Raw genomic sequence first — 18,564 nt, 5'->3', positions numbered from 1 at the left:
CTCAGCACGTTAGGACCGAGATGTTGGGGATCGTAGCAGAATTTTAAAATTTTGTACGCATCACCAAGATCCATCTATGGAGTTTACTAGCAACGAGAGGGAAGGAGTGCATCTACATACCCTTGTAGATCGCGAGCGGAAGCGTTCAAGTGAACGGGGTTGATGGAGTCGTACTCGTCGTGATCCAAATCACCGATGACCGAGCGCCGAACGGACGGCACCTCCGCGTTCAACACACTTACGGTTGGGGAAGACGTCTCCTCCTTCTTGATCCAGCAAGGGGGAAGGAGAGGTTGATGGAGATCCAGCAGCACGACGGCGTGGTGGTGGAAGTAGCGGGATCTCGGCAGGGCTTCGCCAAGCTCAGCGAGAGGGAGAGGTGTCACGGGAGGGAGAGGGAGGCGCCAGGGGCTGTGGTGCGGCTGCCCTCCCTCCCCCCCACTATATATAGGGACCCTTGGGGGGCCGGCCCTGGGAGATCCAATCTCCAGGGGGGCGGCGGCCAAGGGGGTGGCTTCCCCCCCAAGCCAAGTGGGGGCCGCCCCCACCCCTAGGGTTTCCAACCCTAGGCGCAGGGGAGGCCCAAGGGGGGCGCACCAGCCCACCAGGGGCTGGTTCCCCTCCCACTTCAGCCCATGGGGCCCTCCGGGATAGGTGGCCCCACCAGGTGGACCCCTGGGACCCTTCCGGTGGTCCCGGTACAATACTGGTGACCCCCGAAACTTTCCCGGTGGCCGAAACTGGACTTCCTATATATAATTCTTCACCTCCGGACCATTCCGGAACTCCTCGTGACGTCCGGGATCTCATCCGGGACTCCGAAAAACTTTCGGGTTACCGCATACTAATATCTCTACAACCCTAGCGTCACCGAAACTTAAGTGTGTAGACCCTACGGGTTCGGGAGACATGCAGACATGACCGAGACGACTCTCCGGTCAATAACCAACAACGGGATATGGATACCCATGTTGGCTCCCACACGTTCCACGATGATCTCATCGGATGAACCACGATGTCGAGGATTCAATCAATCCCGTATACAATTCCCTTTGTCAATCGGTACGTTACTTGCCCGAGATTCGATCGTCGGTATCCCAATACCTCGTTCAATCTCGTTACCGGCAAGTCACTTTACTCGTACCGTAATGCATGATCCCGTGACCAATCACTTGTTCACTTTGAGCTCATTATGATGATTCATTACCGAGTGGGCCCAGAGATACCTCTCCGTCATACGGAGTGACAAATCCCAGTCTCGATCCGTGTCAACCCAACAGACACTTTCAGAGATACCTGTAGTGTACCTTTATAGTCACCCAGTTACGTTGTGACGTTTGGTACACCCAAAGCACTCCTACGGCATCCGGGAGTTACACGATCTCATGGTCTAAGGAAATGATACTTGACATTGGAAAAGCTCTAGCAAACGAACTACACGATCTTTGTGCTATGCTTAGGATTGGGTCTTGTCCATCACATCATTCTCCTAATGATGTGATCCCGTTATCAATGACATCCAATGTCCATAGTCAGGAAACCATGACTATCTGTTGATCAACGAGCTAGTCAACTAGAGGCTCACTAGGGACATGTTGTGGTCTATGTATTCACACATGTATTACGATTTCCGGATAACACAATTATAGCATGAACAATAGACAATTATCATGAACAAGGAAATATAATAATAACCATTTTATTATTGCCTCTAGGGCATATTTCCAACACGAGATGCCTAAAACATGGACGTTCGGGAGTTATCGATACCGTTGCGTGAAACACTGCCATAGGAAACAAAAAGGAAAAGGTGCCCCCTAGTATTATGCAGAATTTTGGGGTGGCAATAAAATGTAGTAAGTCTGTTTCAAAGAGTTGCTTCATCTGTGTGTTAATGCAGACAGATCCCTCTCAGACCCCACTCATAGTCCACATGAAAATGCCTACTGTTGCCTGAAATAATATCCTAGTATGAGCAAAATTGCCTTCAATTCACCGATTCAACCAAAATGCCTACAAACAATTGCCCACCGATCGATCCAGAACAAAATGTCCTGTGACTGACGAAGAAGAAAATTTCCTCCAATCCTCCGGCTCCGCCCCAGCGTCGATGCTGAGCCGCTCGGGCCCTCTCCAACCCGCACTTGGCCTATGAATTCAGCGGAAAAGTTCACGCTCTGCAAAATACTACATCATGAGCTCAACCAACGGCAGAGCTACATGTAAGTCCCCCCCTTATACTTTTACCAGGTAGTAGTGAACCACAGTAGTCCTTCTCCTCCTCCTACTGCTGACCCAAGCTCAGGCCTCGCCGGCGCCAAACCCGAGGCTGAACTCGCCGCCGCCGCCGCCATCGCCACCGCACCACCCGCCAATGAAGCTCTCCCCTATCGCGATCATATTCATCGCAATTGTGGCGGCGGCCCTGGCAGCCGGGGCCGGCTACTTCGTCTGGACGCGGGTGCTCCGTCCCCGCGTCTTCTCTGACCGCTCCGCACCGCCAGCCGGGGGGCGCCGTTACGAGGTTCGCCTCTGACGGCACATGGAGATGGCAATGTGCAAGCATTGGGGAGACTTGGGTGCGTGCCAGAGAGAGTGTATGATACAGAGGAACATGTTCGTTTAACTTTCGACCAGGTGTAAGAGGTGTTTGACGAATCTATTTACCAATAAGATGAAATTACTTGAGTGAGCCTGGTGCTATTGTGATTCAATTTGCTGTTGTGCCTTTCTGAAACTAAAAAAGCAATAGTTCGAGAAAGAAATCATTGTACTGGTTAAGTGTGACGCCCCCGATTTGACCGTACACTAATCATGCACGCAAATGTGTACGATCAAGATCAGGGACTCACGGGAAGATATCACAACACAACTCTAAAACATAAATAAGTCATACAAGCATTATAATACAAGCCAGGGGCCTCGAGGGCTCGAATACAAGTGCTCGATCATAGACGAGTCAGCGAAAGCAGCAATATCTGAGTACAGACATAAGTTAAACAAGTTTGCCTTAAGAAGGCTAGCACAAAAGTAGCAACGATCGAAAAGGCAAGGCCTCCTGCCTGGGACCTCCTAACTACTCCTCGAAACCGAACTCCATGTAGCATCATCCTCGGGATCTCTAGCTCCTGGACTCCAGCATCTAGTTGCGACAACCAGGTATAGAAAGGGGAAAAGAGGGAGAAAAGCAACCGTGAGTACTCATCCAAAGTACTCGCAAGCAAGGAGCTACACTACATATGCATGGGTATATGTGTAAAGAGGCATATCAGTGGACTGAACTGCAGAATGCCAGATTAAAAGGGGGATAGCTAGTCCTGCCGAAGACTAGGCTTCTGGACATCTCCATCTTGCAGCATGTAGAAGAGAGTAGATTGAAGTCCTCCAAGTAGCATCGCATAGCATAATCCTACCCGGCGATCCCCTCCTCGTCGCCCTGTTAGAGAGCGATCACCGGGTTGTATCTGGCACTTGGAAGGGTGTATTTTATTAAGTATCCGGTTCTAGTTGTCATAAGGTCAAGGTACAACTCCGGGTCGTCCTTTTACCGAGGGACACGGCTATTCGAATAGATAAACTTCCCTGCAGGGGTGCACCACATAACCCAACACGCTCGATCCCATTTGGCCGGACACACTTTTCTGGGTCATGCCTGGCCTCGTAAGATCAACACGTCGCAGCCCCTCCTAGGCTCAACAGAGAGGTCAGCACACCGGTCTAACCCTATGCGCGCAGGGGTCTGGGCCCATCGCCCTATGCACACCTGCACGTTGCGTACGCGGCCGGAAGCAGACCTAGCCCCCTTAATACAAGCGCGAGCTTACGGTCCAATGCGGCGCGCGCCACTCAGTCGCTGACGTCAAAAGAGCTTCGGCTGATACCACGACGTCGGGATACCCATAACTACTCCCGCGTAGATGGTTAGTGCGTATAGACCAAATGGCCAGACTCAGATCAAATACCAAGATCTCGTTAAGCGTGTTAAGTATCCGTGAACGCCGACCAGGGCCAGGCCCACCTCTCTCCTAGGTGGTCTCAACCTGCCCTGTCGCTCCGCCACAAAGTAACAGTCGGGGGCCGTCAGGAACCCAGGCCCACCTCTACCGGGGTGGAGCCACCTGTCCTTTCAGCCCCCTCATCAGAATCACTTGCGGGTACTCCTCGAGCCGACCCGACTTTAGTCACCTCATGTGTCATGTATATAATGTATATAGTATATACCCGTGATCACCTCCCGAAGTGATCACGGCCCAGTAGTATAGCATGGCAGACGGACAAGAGTGTAGGGCCACTGATGGAACACTAGCATCCTATACTAAGCAGTAGGATAGCAGATAAGGGTAACAACTGTAGCAACAATGACAGGCTATGCATCAGGATAGGATTAACGGAAAGCAGTAACATGCTACACTACTCTAATGCAAGCAGTATAGAGAAGGAATAGGCGATATCTGGTGATCAAGGGGGGGGGCTTGCCTGGTTGCTCAGACAAGAAGGAGGGGACGTCGATGACGTAGTCGATCACAGGGGCATCAGCATCGTCACGGGGTCTATCGAAGAGAAGAGGGGGGAGAAACAGTAAATACATAGCAAGCAAGTGCATAACAGGACAACAGGCAGAGCTAGACGTGTTCTAACACGGTATGAGGTGATACCGGTGAAGGGGGGAAACATCCGGGAAAATATCCCTGGTGTTTCGCGTTTTCGGGCAGATGAATCGGAGGGGAAAAGTTGCGTGTTCGTTATGCTAGGGATGCGTGGCGGACGAACGGGTTGCGTAACCGGATTCGTCTCGTCGTTCTGAGCAACTTTCATGTACAAAGTTTTTTCATCCGAGCTACGGATTATTTTATATTAATTTATAAAGATTTAAATTATTTCTAGAATTAATAGAATTAATTTAATTAGAAAATTAATTATGACGTCAGCATGAAGTCAGCATGATTTCATCAGTCAACCATCTGTTGACTGGGTCAACAGACGCGTGGGTCCCGTTCGTCATAGTCTCAGGTTAACTAAACAGTAGTTAGTTTTTATTAATTGAATAATTAGTTTTAATTATTTAATTAAACAGATTAATTAAGTTAATTAACTAAATTTTATTATTATTATTTTTATAACTTTATTTTTCCTTTTTTTTTTAAAACAAGTTTCCAGGGGGGGCCACTTTCAGTGGCCCTAGGGCCAAACGGGGCGGTTCGGGCGCTGGTGCCCGACAGGGCGCCCGGGGGGGCGCTGGCGAGGCCGTGGTGGTGCGCGGGCCGCCGCCGGAGGCTGTGCGGGCGGAGGTGGCGCTCGGCTGCGGCCCAGCGGGAGCTGGCCGGCGAAAGCAACGCAGGGGCGAAGGAGGCGGGCCAGAACGGGCGCAGCGGGGCGGCGCCGGCACGCGGGGAGCGGCGGGGCGCAGCAGGCGCGGCACGGCCACGAGCGGCAGCAGGTGGCGCGGGTAGGGGAAGCCCGATGCGTGGTCTGGCTAGCAGGGGCGCGCGGGATCGATGGCCGGGACCATGTCCGACGGCGACGAAGCTACGGGTACGAGCGGGAGGCGCGCTAAGGGTCGAAACAGTCGGGGAAGAGGAAGAAAAGTGAGCGGGGGCTCACGAGGCCCTGTAGATGTGCTAAAGCGAGCTCGGGGAGGCGCCGGAGCTTGGGGCGACGATGGTCGACGACGGCGCGGTGACGTGCGACGGCCACGGCTCAGGCGGGAGCCGTGCGAGGGAGAGGAGGGGCGCAGAGGAGTCCGGCGTGGGGAGGAGACGAGGAGGCGCCGGCGGTGACGGGGCATAGGGACGAGGCAGGGGCCGGCGACGACGAGCGCGTCGGCGCGCCGGGGTTGGGGGGGCAGCGAGGTCCGGCCCCTACGCGCGGGCGTCCAAATCGAGCGGGGGGGCGAGAGACAGTGGGGGGGCGGAGCGGTTGGGGGCGGTGGAGAACAGCGACGGGCGGGATCGGGCGCGAGGGGTGCCGCGGCGGCGCCGATCCAGTAGGAGGGAGAGGGGGAGTGGATCCAGGGGAGTGGGGATCGTGGGGGGGAGAATGGTGTCGGTGGGTGAGGGGATAAGGAGGAGTGGGGGGGGGGGGAAGTGGCCGGCTGGGCCGGTTGGGCCGGCCTGCTGGGCCGGAGCCCGAGGGTTCTTCTTTTCCTTTTATTTATCTTTCTTTTACTGTTTTACTTTTAGTTTTCTTTTATTTTAGTTTTATAAAAATTATCACTAGCACTTAAATTAATACTTTTAAGTATACTATTGCCACATTAATCCTCAACCCAAATTTAAAATAGTTTAATATTTTATAAAATCCAAAAGGCATTTATTTTAACATTTGAACCTCTATTTTAATTATTTTGAACACTTAAACATTTTATTAAATTTAGGTTTCTCCACCATTTTTATCTATGCAATATTTGGTTCACTCCGAACATTTTAGTTTTAATATTTGAAAAACTTTTATTGTTGACACTAATTGAATTTAAATTATGAAACGGTTTTGGATCATCGCACGGTTAACAACAGTAACCGAGGTGACGTGGCATGATTAGCGGGGAATTATTGTAGCTTGATTGCCCGGGCGTTACAAAACTCCTCCACTACAAGAAATCTCGTCCCGAGATTTAAGCGGTGGAGTAGGGGGGAAAGTGTTGGTAGCGAAAACCTAACGAGTCTTCTCGGTCTTGGCTGCCCTTTCGAAGAGGTTGATCCCTCTCGTTGATGCCTTCATTTCTCTGCTTCAAGTCACCATGATCAAGTCGTCATCCTTTCTTCGGGATCTCCAACGTCCTACGAACGCGACCAAGGGGAAAAACTCCGGAAGAACGCATCTCCACAAAGTTGGGCATCTGACGGTGAATTCAATGGGAAATACACTAGGTACCCCACGAGTTGTATTTCAGTGAATTCGTTGAGTGCAATATACGATGGTACCAAAGTTTTCAAACGGGTAGGCAATAGTTCGATGCCTGAAACAAAGTGTGAAAGGGGTTCAAGCAACGGGAATAAGTATTGCGCCTAATACCAGAATAGATCACTAGGCAGGTGGCCCATGAATTGCATACGAAGTCAAGCGCGAGGAATAACTTTGACAAAAGGTGTACAGGAGAGTCAGGTTTCGATCCTGTGGAACTGTGGGTTATGGGCCCACCATGTCGATTAACAGTAAAAGAGCGGTGACATCTTGCAAGGTTATGATAGTAAGGCAGGTCAGAGGATAGCCTGCCAGTTATGATGGCAACAATGCTGGTACCAAGGGCAAGGAACGAAGCGAACCATTTTCCTGCTCGTTGAAACGAGGCGGACCAATAGGCAAAGTTCTCGTCCATCGGTGGTTACCGAAATGCTGTCAACAATAGTAACAGGGTCTTACTGACAGAGTTGTACACCGAGGTGTTTACATAAGCAGGAGAATATTACTGCTTAGATCATATAGATCACCAGAAAGGTTAAAACCAAACAATGGAAAGGAAAATATGATTATTAGATTAAACAGAAGAATGGAAAGGAAAATGTGTTTAAACACATATTTCAAGGATATATCCTTCCCAAGGACAAGCTGAGCATGATATTCATGACAGGATATAATGTAGAAAACTCTTTAGGTAGGGGAGAGAAATTTCATGACATTGCCCATACAGCGGTGTTTGGATAATTGAGCAGGAAACATTTAGCATTGTGCTTCAAATGTTCCCGTTGAAAATCGGAGTACCATAGACATGCTTCGAGATAGCATTGACATGGTTAACAGGTGAAGATCAGACTTTGGAAACAAAAAGGATCCATCAGGAACAACTTATAGAATAAGTCTTACAATTTCCTCATGGAAGAATAGCTAACCTTGCTAAAAGGGAAAACTTATAACAATAGGTCCTCCGGCCAGGTGTGCTAGGCATGTCATCACCCTACCGGGCCATATAAAGACCAATGTTGTGACTCTTGGAAAATGTTCCAACCATCATATCTGACCGAGATTCAGATCTGATTGGTGTCAGGATACCTCAGACTTAGGATGCCTGAGAAGAAAAAGGTGCGGCTCAATTTGACAAGATGACATTGTAAGATTCTCGGGAAATGAACTATGAAAGCGAGTTCCGAAACAAGAGTCCCGCAGTAAACCAACGAGAGGATGAGGAGGTGGCTGATGGAATCAGCGACAATTCATCGAGATTAACAAAAGATGGATTTCCACAACTATGTGAACAAGGAGATAACATTTGTCAGATCAAATGGTATAATGATGTATGCTCGAGGAAAACATACACAATTTAAACATTGGTTGAAAGGGGCACCCGAAATATGGGCTGGGTTGCACGAACAACGTCGGAATGGAAATTTAGCAACCAGCACACTACATTGGAATTATTATCCATTAACTCTGAAGTAACAAGGTTGCTAGAGATATTAAATTCTCATAACAGAGTTCACTCAACACGGGGACCAAGAGAAGAATGATGATGGTGAGAAGCATCATTGTATCAAGAATTTCCTAAGAGGTGGTGAAACTCTCACGACATTCTTGACATAAAAGATGGTAATACTCCAGTGTAAAGAAGAACAATTGCTGGATTGCAAGGAACTCAAGGTATAACACAAAACAAGAACAAGTTTGTGTTGGAGGAAAGGTAGTAGAGTGGTCGATGATAATACTAATCATCGAGGGCAAGGATGGTCTTTTTCATCATGAACTCAATCGATATCCTGGAAGAGCGCATAAGGTTGATGATGATCACGACACATTTGTCGAGAGATTTCATGAAGATGTAATCGATTGGCGATGACATTAAGTCAAGGGAATGATGAAGCAAAAAGTTATTGGAACCAGGGTTACGACACAAACTCGAAATCAAGTTTCTTGTTCAAGGCTAAATGATATGGCAAGGAAAATCGACGTAAGATTAGCTCACTGTCGAAATTTGTGCGCTGGGAAGGACCAGGTAGCACAGTTAAAATCATCAAGATAATGATATAGCCAAACAGGCTAGGAATGGCGTGATCGGGTACAAACTCGTACTTAAAGAAGATTACTAAGAGTTGTTGAACCGTAGTGCGGACTCGGTTCAGTTATCGGTGTCTTTGCGTGATTAATAACTCAGAGCCCGTGGAAAATTGGAATCAATGAGAATGTAGCACTTGATGGAGAACTCATAATAAGTTATGCAGTTCCGTGGTAATCTCGAGATACCAGGGGGTAATGCTCGACGACAGATCAAAGTAGAGGTTGGACTAGGGTATTGCTCTGCAGAAGACAAGTGCTTAAACTTGCACGAGAAATGGTATTTAAAGTAGAACATGGTCGGAACCATGATTGAAAAAGGCCAGATCCCAAATATAAGATGAACTTATACCAAAGGAATAATTAATTTAAGAAAAGCTTTAATGATAAGATCTACATCGTGTCCATGGGCATGAACACAAAGTTCAAGGTCGACTCCCACTTCTTCAATGCATAACCTTTCATTCACTTCTCGCATTTGATGAAGTTGCAGTGTGGAAAAAAAAATTCTGGCAAAATACCAGAAGAGTATGACTCATGAAAACTTTCGAGTTCACACGTATTATGAAAGGCATAGGTTCAACCCATCAAGGCATCTTAGGAACATATACCACAAACTTCGGAGTAAATATTACAAGATCAAAAGAAGAGCATTGTTCAAAAACAGATGATACACTTTACCAAAGGCATTATATACCCATGGAAAGGCTCACAAGGTTATTCAATGTGAAGGACACTGTCGGATAAAATCCAACAAAGGAACCGATGGTCCACTAGGGATCTGATGTGAGCATCGTTACTCAACCACAGGAAGAAGAATGCAAGGAGATCTGATTATAGAAACAACGGACTAACTCAAAGTTCAAATGCAAAAGAATTATGATTTCCAAATCATGGGGTCAGAAGCAACGCTCTGATCAAGGATGGATAAGTTGAGTAGGCTTAGGGGTACAATCGATGGCAATTTGATAGGTCGAGATCCAGCTCACGTTTAAAATGACGTCTGAGCCGGAAGAATGAATTCTAGGATATGATTGAGGATTGCGAGCATTCGCAACAAATTGAATCAACGGACTCAAAATGATAATGACAAGAGATGCCAATAAGATTACGAGACTTATGGGACTAACCATAATGCAAGCAAACAAGAATTTCAAGAGCAATAGGCTCCTGAGGATTTTCGGAAGATCGAATAGTATTTTGAAGACTATTGTGAAATACTTGAATCAACTGGGGATGACCGGATACTTGGTAAGTGCGAGAATTATCCGTAGGGGTATGCAGGTGACAAGAACAGCAAGGCAGTAAGCTCAAAGGATTTTCGGAACAACGGGGAGCATTTCGCGGTATCTTGTAATAACAAGATCAACTGGGAAACATTGTATGAATGGCGAGTATACGTGGTTATCCATAGGAGTTTATCGATGAAAGGGAATTGCAAAATCAATGAACACAAGTTCTCGGGTTATCAGCGGAGAGTATCTTCAGGGTCTTCACGTGCAGCAGACGGTCATCAGTAATAAGGGGCTCTCCGGGTGAAAGTGATAACGAGATCCTAATGTTAGATTTAGTAAAATTCACTTAACCCGAATAGAAGAGAGATCAGAGTCCCAGAGTATAGACAAGGAGTAAAAGATCCTAATACCACCCAATGGCGACGTGGGCCCGTAAGACACACAGCCATGTTAGTAAAAGTTTTTGCAATGTCTAGACTCGACTTTGGCCAAGGAGTTGGAAAGGGGGATTCCTACAGGCAGTCGGCTCTGATACCAACTTGTGACGCCCCCGATTTGACCGTACACTAATCATGCACGCAAATGTGTACGATCAAGATCAGGGACTCACGGGAAGATATCACAACACAACTCTAAAACATAAATAAGTCATACAAGCATTATAATACAAGCCAGGGGCCTCGAGGGCTCGAATACAAGTGCTCGATCATAGACGAGTCAGCGTAAGCAGCAATATCTGAGTACAGACATAAGTTAAACAAGTTTGCCTTAAGAAGGCTAGCACAAAAGTAGCAACGATCGAAAAGGCAAGGCCTCCTGCCTGGGACCTCCTAACTACTCCTCGAAACCGAACTCCATGTAGCATCATCCTCGGGATCTCTAGCTCCTGGACTCCAGCATCTGGTTGCGACAACCAGGTATAGAAAGGGGAAAAGAGGGAGAAAAGCAACCGTGAGTACTCATCCAAAGTACTCGCAAGCAAGGAGCTACACTACATATGCATGGGTATATGTGTAAAGAGGCATATCAGTGGACTGAACTGCAGAATGCCAGATTAAAAGGGGGATAGCTAGTCCTGCCGAAGACTAGGCTTCTGGACATCTCCATCTTGCAGCATGTAGAAGAGAGTAGATTGAAGTCCTCCAAGTAGCATCGCATAGCATAATCCTACCCGGCGATCCCCTCCTCGTCGCCCTGTTAGAGAGCGATCACCGGGTTGTATCTGGCACTTGGAAGGGTGTATTTTATTAAGTATCCGGTTCTAGTTGTCATAAGGTCAAGGTACAACTCCGGGTCGTCCTTTTACCGAGGGACACGGCTATTCGAATAGATAAACTTCCCTGCAGGGGTGCACCACATAACCCAACACGCTCGATCCCATTTGGCCGGACACACTTTTCTGGGTCATGCCCGGCCTCGTAAGATCAACACGTCGCAGCCCCTCCTAGGCTCAACAGAGAGGTCAGCACGCCGGTCTAACCCTATGCGCGCAGGGGTCTGGGCCCATCGCCCTATGCACACCTGCACGTTGCGTACGCGGCCGGAAGCAGACCTAGCCCCCTTAATACAAGCGCGAGCTTACGGTCCAATGCGGCGCGCGCCACTCAGTCGCTGACGTCAAAAGAGCTTCGGCTGATACCACGACGTCGGGATACCCATAACTACTCCCGCGTAGATGGTTAGTGCGTATAGACCAAATGGCCAGACTCAGATCAAATACCAAGATCTCGTTAAGCGTGTTAAGTATCCGTGAACGCCGACCAGGGCCAGGCCCACCTCTCTCCTAGGTGGTCTCAACCTGCCCTGTCGCTCCGCCACAAAGTAACAGTCGGGGGCCGTCAGGAACCCAGGCCCACCTCTACCGGGGTGGAGCCACCTGTCCTTTCAGCCCCCTCATCAGAATCACTTGCGGGTACTCCTCGAGCCGACCCGACTTTAGTCACCTCATGTGTCATGTATATAATGTATATAGTATATACCCGTGATCACCTCCCGAAGTGATCACGGCCCAGTAGTATAGCATGGCAGACAGACAAGAGTGTAGGGCCACTGATGGAACACTAGCATCCTATACTAAGCAGTAGGATAGCAGATAAGGGTAACAACTGTAGCAACAATGACAGGCTATGCATCAGGATAGGATTAACGGAAAGCAGTAACATGCTACACTACTCTAATGCAAGCAGTATAGAGAAGGAATAGGCGATATCTGGTGATCAAGGGGGGGCTTGCCTGGTTGCTCAGACAAGAAGGAGGGGACGTCGATGACGTAGTCGATCACAGGGGCATCAGCATCGTCACGGGGTCTACCGAAGAGAAGAGGGGGGAGAAACAGTAAATACATAGCAAGCAAGTGCATAACAGGACAACAGGCAGAGCTAGACGTGTTCTAACACGGTATGAGGTGATACCGGTGAAGGGGGGAAACATCCGGGAAAATATCCCTGGTGTTTCGCGTTTTCGGGCAGATGAATCGGAGGGGAAAAGTTGCGTGTTCGTTATGCTAGGGATGCATGGCGGGCGAACGGGTGCGTAACCGGATTCGTCTCGTCGTTCTGAGCAACTTTCATGTACAAAGTTTTTTCATCCGAGCTACGGATTATTTTATATTAATTTATAAAGATTTAAATTATTTCTAGAATTAATTTAATTAGAAAATTAATTATGACGTCAGCGTGAGGTCAGCATGATGTCATCAGTCAACCATCTGTTGACTGGGTCAACAGACGCATGGGTCCCGTTCGTCATAGTCTCAGGTTAACTAAACAGTAGTTAGTTTTTATTAATTGAATAATTAGTTTTAATTAAACAGATTAATTAAGTTAATTAACTAAATGTTATTATTATTATTTTTATAACTTTATTTTTCCTTTTTTTTAAACAAGTTTCCAGGGGGGCCCACTGTCAGTGGCCCTAGGGCCAAACGGGGCGGTTCGGGCGCTGGTGCCCGACAGGGCGCCCGGGGGGGCGCTGGCGAGGCCGTGGTGGTGCGCGGGCGGCCGCCGGAGGCTGTGCGGGCGGAGGTGGCGCTCGGCTGCGGCCCAGCGGGAGCTGGCCGGCGAAAGCAACGCAGGGGCGAAGGAGGCGGGCCAGAACGGGCGCAGCGGGGCGGCGCCGGCACGCGGGGAGCGGCGGGGCGCAGCAGGCGCGGCGCGGCCACGAGCGGCAGCAGGTGGCGCGGGCAGGGGAAGCCCGATGCGTGGTCTGGCTAGCAGGGACGCGCGGGATCGATGGCCGGGACCATGTCCGACGGCGACGAAGCTACGGGTACGAGCGGGAGGCGCGCTAAGGGTCGAAACAGTCGGGGAAGAGGAAGAAAAGGGAGCGGGGGCTCACGAGGCACTGTAGATGTGCTAAAGCGAGCTCGGGGAGGCGCCGGAGCTTGGGGCGATGATGGTCGACGACGGCGCGGTGACGAGCGACGGCCACGGCTCAGGCGGGAGCCGTGCGAGGGAGAGGAGGGGCGCAGAGGAGTCCGGCGTGGGGAGGAGACGAGGAGGCGCCGGCGGTGACGGGGCGTAGGGACGAGGCGGGGGCCGGCGACGACGAGCGCGTCGGCGCGCCGGGGTTGGGGGGGCAGCGAGGTCCAGCCCCTAGGCGCGGGCGTCCAGATCGAGCGGGGGGGGGGGGGGGCGAGAGACAGTGGGGGGCGGAGCGGTTGGGGGCGGTGGAGAACAGCGACGGGCGGGATCGGGCGCGAGGGGTGCCGCGGCGGCGCCGATCCAGTAGGAGGGAGAGGGGGAGTGGATCCAGGGGAGTGGGGATCGTGGGGGGGGAGAATGGTGTCGGTGGGTGAGGGGATAAGGAGGAGTGGGGGGGGGAGTGGCCGGCTGGGCCGGTTGGGCCGGCCTGCTGGGCCGGAGCCCGAGGGTTCTTCTTTTCCTTTTATTTATCTTTCTTTTACTGTTTTACTTTTAGTTTTATTTTATTTTAGTTTTATAAAAATTATCACTAGCACTTAAATTAATACTTTTAAGTATACTATTGCCACATTAATCCTCAACCCAAATTTAAAATAGTTTAATATTTTATAAAATCCAAAAGGCATTTATTTTAACATTTGAACCTCTATTTTAATTATTTTGAACACTTAAACATTTTATTAAATTTAGGTTTCTCCACCATTTTTATCTATGCAATATTTGGTTCACTCCGAACATTTTAGTTTTAATATTTGAAAAAAAATTATTGTTGACACTAATTGAATTTAAATTATGAAACGGTTTTGGATCATCGCACGGTTAACAACAGTAACCGAGGTGACGTGGCATGATTAGCGGGGAATTACTGTAGCTTGATTGCCCGGGCGTTACATTAAGCCCCAAGGCCGTCGCCGCGGCTCCCTCCGCCCGCGTCCCGGCGCGCGCCGCCAGGATCCGCTACCAGGCCATCGCGGCGCCCTCCGCCCCCTTCCCCCTTGTCGCCACGGGCGAGCGCGGCGGCTACAACTTCGCGGCGGGCCCGGCCATGCTGCCCCTCTCCGTGCTGCAGAGGGCGTAGGCGGAGCTGGTCGACTACCGCGGCTCCGGCATGAGCATCATGGAGATGAGCCACCGGGGCAAGGAGTTCGACGCGGCCATCAAGAATGCCGAGGCGGACCTGCGTGCGCTCCTCGCCGTGCCGGACACCCACGAGGTGCTCTTCCTCCAGGGCGGCGCCACCACGCAGTGCGCCGCCGCGCCGCTCAACCTCTGCGGCTCCACCTCGGACCCCGCCGACTTCGTCGTTTCCGGCTCCTGGAGCGACAAGGCCTTCAAGGAGGCCGGGAAGTACTCCGCCGCCTCCGTCGCCTGGTCCGGCAAGGCCACCAAGTACACCTCCCTGCCGGCGGACTTCGGGGCGCTCGCGCAGAACCCCGAGGCGCGCTTCCTCCACATCTGCTCCAACGAGACCATCCACGGCGTGGAGTTAAAGGACTACCCGGAGCCGATGAACGGGTCGGGCGTCCTCGTCGCCGACATGTCCTCCAACTTCTGCTCCAAGCCCGTCGACGTCTCCCGGTTCGGCCTCATCTACGCCGCCGCGCAGAAGAACGTCCGGCGCTCGGATACGATGCAGCCAGGGGCACGAATCGCATCACGCAGCAGCAGCGTGTTAGAATTAATGGGCTAGGCCCATAGCAATTTCTGAAATCTCAAAGCCCATGTGTAAAATGGCAAGTGGTGGTGCTAAGTTTAGTCCCACCCCGAAAGTTGAAGAAGAGTTGGACCTCTTTATATAGTGGGTTCTCTCCACCACTCTAAGTGGTGTGTGAGAAGAGAAAGGGAAAACCACACGCGCGCGCTCGCTCGCCTCGCCTCGCCTTGCCTGGCGTGGCGAGGCGAGGCGAGGCGGCGCGTACATGCGACATGCGCGTGAATGGTCCGCCGAAATCCGGTCCGTCTCCTTGCAGGAGTGCAGCTTCCTTTTGCCGTTTTATTTTTATGTCTTGGCAACAAGTTTTTGATTACTTGTCCGGTAAGTATACGAATTAGAAACCGAGTCGGTTTCGGATTGTGGTCGCGACACAATACCGCCTCTGGTCCTAATATATATACAGCTACCGGCTGCGGCCAGAGATATACCGAAAAACACCTAGGGTTTTGCCTCATCTCACAACTTGCGCCGCCATCGTAGTCTACTCCATCTCAAACGCCGGCGTGCATCGGCGCGTGGGAGAGCAGGTCTCCGGAACCGTTCGTCTTTGCGATCCTGCACCGGGAGAGGACGAATTAGGTTTTTGGGAAGCGTTGTGCGCGACCGCTCAAATTCGTCATCACGGGTCGTCTTCCGTCCAAGTCGGGCGGTGCTACTCATCGTCGTATTCATCGCCGTCAGCAGCAGATCGTCGCCAACATCGTCATCAACACTGTCGCACCCATAATAGCTAACGATCAGTACGTCCAACATCCTCTGTTCATGTCTGTTTCTACAGCTATTGTTACGTGTTTGCTGCTATTATGCATGTCTTGCTGTTCTTCTAGTTTGCTAGATTATTGCATGCTAGTATCTCTTCTAGTCATGAATTATTTACTGGAATTAATCATGAACTTGCCTAATATTCCAACAATCCAAAAACCTAATTATAGGCAATTTCCTGAGTTAACTATGGCTGGATTCGCTGATGCACTGAGGCCGGATAAGTTTACCGGTGTGCACTTTAAGAGGTGGAGGTGAAGATCACGCTCTGGCTTACTGCTCTGAAAGTTTTCCACGCTAGTGTTGGTGCTCCAGAGTGAATGACCGACGAAGATCGGAGAAAATTCCAGGAAGCCAATACTATGTTTGTGGGATGCATTCTGAGTGTTCTTGCTGACCGTCTGTGTGATGTGTACATGCACATAAATGACGGAAAGATTCTGTGGGATGCACTGAATGCAAAATTCGGTGCAACAGATGCAAGCAGTGAACTGTACATCATGGAGAATTTTCATGACTACAAGATGGTGAATAACCGTTCTGTGGTTGAACAAGCTCATGAGATACAGTGCATTGTGAAGGAACTTGAACTCCTTAAATGTGTTCTACCCGACAAATTCATGGCTGGGTGCATGATTGCAAAGTTGCCTCCTTCATGGAGGAATTTCGCCACAACTCTGAAGCATAAGAGACAGGAGATATCAGTTGAAAATCTGATTGCATCTCTTGATGTTGAAGAAAAAGCTCGGGCTAAAGATACTACTGAAAAAGGAGGTGAGGTTCAGCCTACTGCTAACATGGTGCAGAGGTACCCACAGAACAAGAACAAAGGGAAGAACAAACCTGTTTTCAACAAGCCTACCAAGACTACTACCTTCAAGAAGAAGAAGTTCAACAAGGCTGAGCTAGAGTGCTACGCCTGTGGGAAGCCTGGACACTTTTCCAAGGAATGCCCTGAACGTGCAGACCGCAGAGGGAAAACAAGCTCCAAGACTGTCAACATGGTGACCGCTAGCAATACTGATGGGTATGGTAATTTACCTATTGTGCTTTCAGTATTTCAATCATCTTCGTGGTGGATTGATTCGGGTGCTAACGTTCATGTGTGTGCTGACATCTCCCTGTTTACTTCTTATCAGGTCGCAAGGGATTCTTCCGTCCTAATGGGGAATGGGTCACATGCTTCTGTTCGTGGCATTGGCACGGTGGATCTGAAGTTTACTTCGGGAAAGATCGTGCAACTAAGGAACGTGCAGCATGTCCCTACTATGAACAAGAATCTAGTTAGCAGCTCCCTTCTATGTCGAGATGGATTTAAGGTAGTTTTAGAGTCCAATAAAGTAATCGTGTCAAGATTTGGACAATTTATAGGAAAAGGCTATGAGTGCGGAGGCTTGTTCCGCTTTTCTCTTTCAGATTTTTGCAATAAGTCAATAAACCAAATTTGTGCTAGTGTTAATGATGATGCAAGTATTTGGCACTCTCGTTTATGTCATATTAATTTTGGTTTAATGTCTCGGCTATCCAGCATGAGTTTAATTCCGAACTTCACAGTTGCCAAAGGTTCTAAGTGCCATAGTTGTGTGCAATCTAAGCAACCTCGAAAGCCTCATAAGGCTGCCGAGGAGAGAAACTTGGCACCTCTAGAACTCATACATTCTGATCTTTGTGAGATGAATGGTGTGTTGACAAAAGGTGGAAAGAGATATTTCATGACTTTGATTGATGATGCGACTAGATTTTGCTATGTTTATTTGTTGCAAACTAAAGATGAAGCATTAGACTACTTTAAAATCTATAAAGCTGAAGTTGAAAATCAACTAGAGAGAAAGATCAAGCGTCTTAGGTCCGATCGTGGTGGAGAGTATTTTCCAAAAGTTTTTGATGAATTTTGTGAGGAACATGGTATTATTCATGAGAGGACGCCTCCCTATTCACCTCAATCAAATGGAGTGGCCGAGAGGAAAAACCGCACATTGACTGACTTGGTGAATGCCATGTTAGACACTGCTGGTTTATCTAAGGCATGGTGGGGGGAGGCTCTATTGACTTCATGTCATGTCCTGAATAGAGTTCCCAACAATAATAAGGAGAAAATCCCTTATGAGGAGTGGGTTGGGAGAAAACCATCACTTTCTTATTTGCGCACTTGGGGATGTTTGGCAAAGGTCAATATTCCTATTTCTAAGAAACGCAAACTTGGACCGAAGACAGTGGATTGTGTCTTTCTAGGGTATGCTCAACGGAGCATTGCTTATAGGTTTTTAGTGGTAAAATCTGAAGTACCTGATATGCATGTTGATACTATAATGGAATCTCGTGATGCAACATTTTTTGAGAACATATTTCCTATGAAAGATATGCATAGCATTGCTAGATTTTCTTCTGAGATAATTCCTGAATCTAGTACAACTGATGAATATTTCGAACAATCACATGAGGAAGTCCT

The 18,564-nt window shown here is 49.2% G+C and overlaps 1 pseudogene; it reads left to right on the top strand.

Moving 5' to 3' along the window:
- The first annotated feature begins 2,374 nt into the window (after positions 1–2,374).
- Positions 2,375–15,329, top strand: LOC109774812 (phosphoserine aminotransferase 1, chloroplastic-like; annotated as a pseudogene).
- The last annotated feature ends 3,235 nt before the right edge of the window (positions 15,330–18,564 follow it).

The sequence above is a fragment of the Aegilops tauschii genome, chromosome 1 (genome assembly GCF_002575655.3).
Source record: "Aegilops tauschii subsp. strangulata cultivar AL8/78 chromosome 1, Aet v6.0, whole genome shotgun sequence".
Classification (NCBI taxonomy): domain Eukaryota; kingdom Viridiplantae; phylum Streptophyta; class Magnoliopsida; order Poales; family Poaceae; genus Aegilops; species Aegilops tauschii.
The sequence above is the reverse complement of the archived record's forward strand: the minus strand, read 5'-3'. Positions and strand labels throughout refer to the sequence as shown.